The sequence below is a fragment of the Oryctolagus cuniculus genome, chromosome 11 (genome assembly GCF_964237555.1).
Source record: "Oryctolagus cuniculus chromosome 11, mOryCun1.1, whole genome shotgun sequence".
NCBI lineage: Eukaryota > Metazoa > Chordata > Mammalia > Lagomorpha > Leporidae > Oryctolagus > Oryctolagus cuniculus.
Window position 1 is genome coordinate 119,616,827 of NC_091442.1, and position 6,977 is coordinate 119,623,803.

Sequence of the window (6,977 nt, forward strand, 5' to 3'; positions counted from 1 at the left end):
CGTGGCTTTTATCTCTGTGTCCCCAAGCAGAGCAGGCTCCCCAGGGGGCAGGAGGAAGCCTGTGCCCCTCCCACCTCATCTCGTCCCCGCGCCGGGCCCAGGGCCTGGCAGGCACGGTCCTGGGCCGCACCACGACATCTTGGCCAGCACATGTCCGTCACGTGTGCAGCCCTGAGAGGTTACGGTGGGGCCAGGAAGTTCCTACCACCTGGTGGCATAGTGGCTGCCACATGCCACTGTGGAACGTGCAGCACGCGTGTGACACTGGTGTGAACCCCCTACAGTGCTCCCAGTCGTGCCCGCCGGAGCAGGTACAATTATATAGCACACGGTGCTTTGTGCTAAGCAATGCAGTACCGGCCGGTGCGTTACTGGTTGTCCTGTTTATCACCATTTTAGAGTGTGCTCTGTCTGCTTGTAAAAAGTTTAGCGTAAAACCGTCTGCCGTGCACAGCACGACCACCTGCCGAGGACCAACGCCCCCCCTCCCCCAGCCCCCCAGCAACTGCTTAGCACGCTGGGTCGTTGGGAACTGCTTCCTAGGGGTGAAGGCACCGCACTTCTCACGTGAGAGAAGGCAGGAGCCGCTCTGGCAGCTCCTCCGCCATCTGCTGCTCCGCCTCCCTCAGCATCACCCCCACCCCCCGCCCCCGGCCACATTCCCCGGCAAAGCCTTAGCAACGCCCCGCCTGGCCCAGGGCAGAGCCAGCACCGCAGGCCTGGGATGCGGGATAGAGAGAGCAGGATGCGAGGCCCAGGCGAGGGGCTGGAGTCCGACAGCCCTGCCCGGGGGTCTCGTCGGGCATTGACGGGAGCCGTGCCAAGGCAGGCAGGAAGTCCCGGCAGCCCCGCGGGGCGCAGCCTGGAGGAGGGGCTTCCAGCAGGCCCCCTGCAGCGGGCAGTGCTGGCGCCAGGGGGCTGTGGTCGTCGGCCCTGGCTGCACAGGAAAGTCACTGGGGGGCTCTGAGGACAGGCTGGTGCCAACGTCCCAGACCACAGACGTCCCTGGGAGGAGCCGGTGGCCTCAGGGTGGCCCGGGCAGCCATAAGGTGCCGCCGGCGCTGGAGCCCAGGGAAGAACACTCTGGAGCCCCCTGCTCGCGCGCTGGCGCTTCCTTGCCTGGGCTGGCAGGCACCTGGGCCCCGGGAGACGGCACCGTCTGTGGCTGGCAGAGGTGTGCCTCTTGCAGGCCTAATTAGCGGTTTGTAAATTCCAGACCGAGAGTGCCGGCTTCCTTCCCCTGACAATGCCTCGTAATTGATGCTGGTTCTGCTCCGCTCCCAGAGGCGGGCAGGGTTGAAGAAATCCCCGGCCCTGAAGCCTGACCCTGGCCTGAGGCTCGCGACCCCGGGGGAAGGCCCCAGGGGCTCCTCCCCTTCGGGCCCTGGGAGGGCGTGCTATGCGCCCTGGGGAGCCGGCACTGGCGCAGTCTGCCTGCCGAGGCTTGGCTGTGATCTGAGCACCCGCGAGGGTCTGTGTGTTCACCCGACCCCACTGTGAGACACCCAGAGGCTGTGGACTTAATCCAATTCGGGTGTCCTGGGGTGGGGTCCTGGGGGTGACCAGGGTTAGACACGGTCACAGGGTGGAGCCCTGGTGGCTTCGCAAGGAGAGGGACAGAGACCGGGCAGACACACAGCCCCTGCCTCTGGGCCGAGATGCCCCCTGCCGCCTCGGCACCCTGCCGCAGGATCTGCCAGCCTCTCTCCTGTCTTGACAAAGCCAGCCTGCCTCAGGGACTTCATTAGAACGACAGGAAGCTGCCTGGCGCAGGTGCGGCCCTCACCCGGGACCTGCGTGGAGTCTTTGCTTTAGATGTTTTATTTCACTATAAAAATGTAAAGTGGATTAACACACCGCTCGTCTCCCAAATACTGGGTCTTTCTTGAAGACAAAGATGTGTCCCCCGAAGGCCGTTCTCTAGAATCTTCTTGTAGGGCCCTGGATGGGAGGAACAGAAGGCAGTGTGGCACAGAGGACAGGGGAGTGGACGCTGGGTGATGGTGATGGTGGTGGTGGTGATGGTGGTGGTGGTGGTGGTGGTGGTGGTGGTGGTGATATTGATGGTGGTGATGGTGATGGTGGTGGTGGTGATGGTGGTGGTGGTGGTGGTGGTGATGGTGGTGGTGGTGGTGGTGATGATGGTGATGGTGGTGATGGTGGTGATGATATTGATGGTGGTGATGGTGGTGATGGTGATGGTGGTGGTGGTGATGGTGGTGATGGTGATGGTAATGGTGATGATATTGATGGCAATGGTGATGGTGGTGATGGTGGTGGTGGTGGTGGTGGTGGTGATGATATTGATGGTGGTGATGGTGGTGATGATATTGATGGTGGTGATGGTGGTGATGGTGATGGTGATGGTGATATTGATGATGGTGGTGGTGGTGGTGGTGATGGTGATGGTGATGGTGGTGGTGGTGATGGTGGTGATGGTGGTGATGGTGATGGTGGTGGTGGTGGTGGTGGTGATGGTGGTGGTGGTGGTGGTGATGGTGGTGATGGTGGTGATGATATTGATGGTGGTGATGGTGGTGATGGTGATGATGATGGTGGTGATGATGGTGGTGATGGTGGTGGTGATGGTGGTGGTGGTGATGGTGGTGATGGTGGTGGTGGTGATGGTGGTGATGGTGATGATATTGATGATGGTGGTGGTGATGGTGGTGACAACGATGGTGGTGATGTGAGGGTGATGGTGGCAGTGATGGTGATGATGGTGGTGCTGGGAGGACCGTAACAGCAACACTCACCTCTCACAGGGGCTGGGTAAAGATGGAGTGAGGGACCCACAGCTGCCGTCACAGTGCCAGGGCCATTCCCACGTCACCAGGAGGCCACTGGGAGCTGCTCAGCCACCAGGCGAGTGGGCAGCTCCTGGACGGTGCACAGGGCAGCCCTCAGCCTGGGGCGGGGGTTCTGGGCTGTGAGCCAGGCTCTCCCTCATTCGCCTGTTCTCACCTGCGTCGGGGAGCGCTGGGCTGGTTCTGCACAGCGCCGTGGGTGCCCAAGGAGCTGAGAGGTTCCCGGGACCTCGGCCTCCTGCAGGTTCACCCAGCTCCGGGCTGGGGTCATTCCTGGGCGCGCCCTGACCCTCGGACGGTCACCTCCTCCCGATGCCTTGCCCAGCAAGCACTGGGCGTGACACTCAGGAGGCCGCATGACTTTTCCTGGGGATCATGGGGGTCTGCACTCGTCCATCGCCGGCCCCGGCACCCGCCTGGCCCTTGAGCCACCCCGCGCCTCCACACCGTTGGAGACATTGCCAACAAGCTTTCCCCACCCCCACCCCCCGCAGGCCCCAGGGTCTCCTCAGGTCAGACCCGGCAGCCTCTGTCCACGGGCTCCGGTGGCTTCTGAGATCCAAGCCCTTTGCCAGCCCTGCCTGAAGCCTTGAGACCCTGAAAGTGCCCAAGAGAAGTGTGGGTGACGGCGGCAGGCAGGTGCAGCTGCACGGGGTCCCCAGCACGGCAGGGGCGGGGGCGCTCCTTTGGGGAGGGCAGGCGTGAGCGGAGGGAGACATGGGGGAGGCTAAGGCGGCAGGGGGTCTGCAGCCCGGCTCCTCACTCACCTCCCACCGCCTCCAGCCCCTCCAGTCCCAAGTCTGTGCTGCGTCCTGGTGCCCCTGAGGGAGCCAGGCAGCCAGGGCTGCGGGCTGGGGTCAGGGTGGTGGCGTCCTTGCTTCTCTGTGCCTCAACGACCCAGGCGTAGGACAGCGTTCATGTGCAAGGCTCATGTCTCAACACCCTGACCCCAGAGCGCCCCCTACTGTCGGTGCTGAGGCATCTCTCTCTCTCTCTCTCTCTCTCTCTCTCTCTCTCTCTCTCTCTCTCTCTCTCTCTCTCTCTCTCTCTCTCTCGGTGGTGCAGAAGAGGCCGGCATCCCTTGCCTGGTGCAGAGCGGAGACCGTGGGTGCTGGCCCGTTCTAAACCTAGACCTCGCTCTGGCAGCCCCACGTGTCAGAAGCCCCACGCGACAGCTACAGCCACAGCCACAGCCACAGCCACAGCCACAGCCACGGAGCGGCCGCCGGGCTTTTTCTGGAAATCTCAGCATGGCAAAGGGAACGGTGAGCGCCGGGTAGACTAGGGCGGAGTCTCTGGGGCTGCGGCCGGGAGGAGAGAAACCTCAGGCCACAGCCATGAATGACCAGGAGCGGCCGTGCATGTGTCCCGCGGATGGCCTGGGAGGAGGGCCTGTGCACAGAGCCATGGTGGCCTCCGCATGGGGCTGTGGCCCCGGCAGTCACTGTCGGGCAGTCTTCACATCCTGTTTGCCGTGTTCGTCTGTGTCAGGCCGGGCCCAAGGCAGCCCCCCAGAGGAACAGCCGGGCACCCTGGACCGGGCCCCTCGTGGGACACAGCATCTGGCCTGGCATTTGCATGGGGCTGGGGATCCAGCGAGCCCCCATGCCCACCAGAAAGGCTGAACTCAAAGAGCCTGCCTCACCTCTCCCTGGGCCCGAGACACCCCCCTGCACCCCACCGCAGGGCCGGGGCGCACCCCCCGCCCCCCTGCTCTCACACTCACAGGCTATTCACAGCCAGGGCCCCGTTCCCTGCCCCCTCAGCCACTGGAGGCCCTGGGGAGTGGGCGACCCCCACATGTGTGGATCCCGCAGTGAGATTTTCTCTCCCAAAATACCTGGCAAAGTAGAAACAGGGCGGAGGGGCAGGGAGGGGAAGCCAAGTTCAGCCAGGCAGGGGGGAAGGGCCTCACGACGCACGAAAAGTCTAGAACATTCCCAGATGCTGGGCCACCCTGCTGGGTCCCAGACAACCGGCCATTGAGACGCTGCCCTCACAGGAGCTTCCTGGGGGGCCGTGCGTGACTCCCGCCCACAGCAAGGCCACGCTGGCCCAGCCAGGGGCTGGACGGACAGCCTGGTCGAGGGCGGCTTGGCGGCGGCTCTTCCCTCGCGGAGCCTGCCTCGCGGGCGACACCACGCTGGGCGCTGTCACACGCCGTGCAGCCGCCTTCATGAGCACTGGTCACGCCGGGATTGCAGAGTGGCGGTGTTCTGGGAGAGTCACGCGGACAGAGCCTGGGGCTTCCGGAGGTGCATCCGAGGGTGACGCAGGTGCCCGGCCGCACCGCAGCTCAGACCTGGCACCCGGGGTTTACTGGCCCCGAGAACTGGACACAGCTGGGTTCCTGGGGTAAAGCCGCCGACGGGCACGTCCTCGGGGGTCCGAGTCCCCGACCGGCCAACCCCAGACCGGCACCAGCACCTCCGGCGCTTCTCCAGGCTGCACGGGTTTGAAGGCTGCCCATCCCCCCCCCTCCGTACTGACCCCGCTGCCTTCCAGGTGAGGAGCGGGGCCCCCAGCCCTCAGAGGGCCTGGCTGGGGCTCTGGGCTGAGCCAGCCACGTCCCCAGGGTCCTGGGGCCACTTCACAGCTGTGAGCCTGGGCTGTCCCCTGGGAGATTTCCAGCAATGAGCGTGACGAGGGAGGTGAGGTGTGGTGACCCAGCACGCACCAGAGGCCTCTGGGAGGAGGTGACACGGCCACCGGCTCCCGAGAGAGGCCTGGTCTGAAGGCGGGGTTAGCAGGAGTGACCGTCGGCTACCCAGCGGCTGGGGGCTGGGGGACAGCCCGGCCAGCAGAGGGCAGGCAGGGACGCCCGATGGCCCGGGGCGGGACTTCCTTCTCCAGTCCTGCACGGCTCACTTCGCCGCCCTGGCTCTCCAACGGCGGCACAGCCGCTGAGCCCGACGTCCCCGTGGGTGGACGCAGTGCCTCCCTCCCTCCCTCGCAGAGCCTCGGCCAGGACACCCTCCTGCCGCCCACCAGGAGCCCAGCAGACACCGGCTGGCATGGGTGCCGATGGCAGCGTGGTCATGGCTCCTGCCTTGGCCTCCTGGCCCCAGCTCCCAGCTCAGGATCCGCCTGTGCCTGCAGGGGTGGCCGGGCCGGTGGCGCGTGGCCGAGGTTCAAGGAGCCCTTCCCAGGCAGCCTCTCCTGCCCCTCCCGCCGCCCCCGCCCCAGTCTGGTCCCTGGAGCCCTGGAGGGGACTGCAGAGCCTTGCCCCCACCTCCCGCCCAGATCTGCGTGCGTGGGAGCAGGAAATTGCCACCTGCTCCCGCTGTGCGGCCTGTCACTTCCTGTTAGAGACCCCAGGCGAGGGAGCCGCCTGCCACCTGCCACCTGCTGTCCGCCGTGGTCCCAGCTCCCGACCCTTCTGCGCTGGGCCTGGGGACCGCAGCGTCCTTCCCCAGCGCTGGTGTCGGCCCGTGCGTTCTGAGTGACCAGGCGAGGACGAGCAGAGCACGCTAAGTCCGCTGGGGGCGCGAGCCGGACAGGCCTGGGTCCTCCCCGGGGAAGTGCCAGCCGGAACGGCCCCCAGGCCAGCAGCGCCTGCCCCCCCCACGCCCCTCCCCCGGAGCCCGTGACTCCTGGTCCAGGGCGCCTTGCAGCATGGACTGGGTTCCCCCGACAGGGCTCTGCCGCCGAGAAGCTAAGCGGAGGCCGCGCTGTCCCGAGACGCTCCTTGGCTGAGGCTGCCTGCGAGGCACGCGTGGTGATGGGGGGGGGGGGGGGCGAGCAAATCTCTGGAGCCGACTCAGAAATCAAGATCTGTCACCGGCAGGCGGGGCTGACACGGGCCTGCGGGCCTCCAGGGAGGAGCGCCAGCCGCCTTCTGCAGGTGGCTCTGAGGAAGGGGCGGGGTTGGAGAGGAGGAGGAGGGGTGCTGCCTCCCGTGGTCCCAGCTCCCGTCCCTTCTGCGTCTGGGCCTGGGGACCCTCGCCGGTCCTGCTCCTGGCTCCTGAGCCTCCTCCACCAGGGACACAGGTGCCTGCCTGCTCCTGGGGCCGGCACACACGCCCGTCCAGGCCCGGTTCCACGGGCCCCTGCGAGGAGAGGCCGCCCCGAGGCTTCGGCGTCCGAGGACTGTCTTCGTGCCCGGGGTCCCCGGAGCAGAGGTGCTGAGCTGTGGGGCCTGAAGCCCTCGCCCTGGGCGCCCACTGCTGC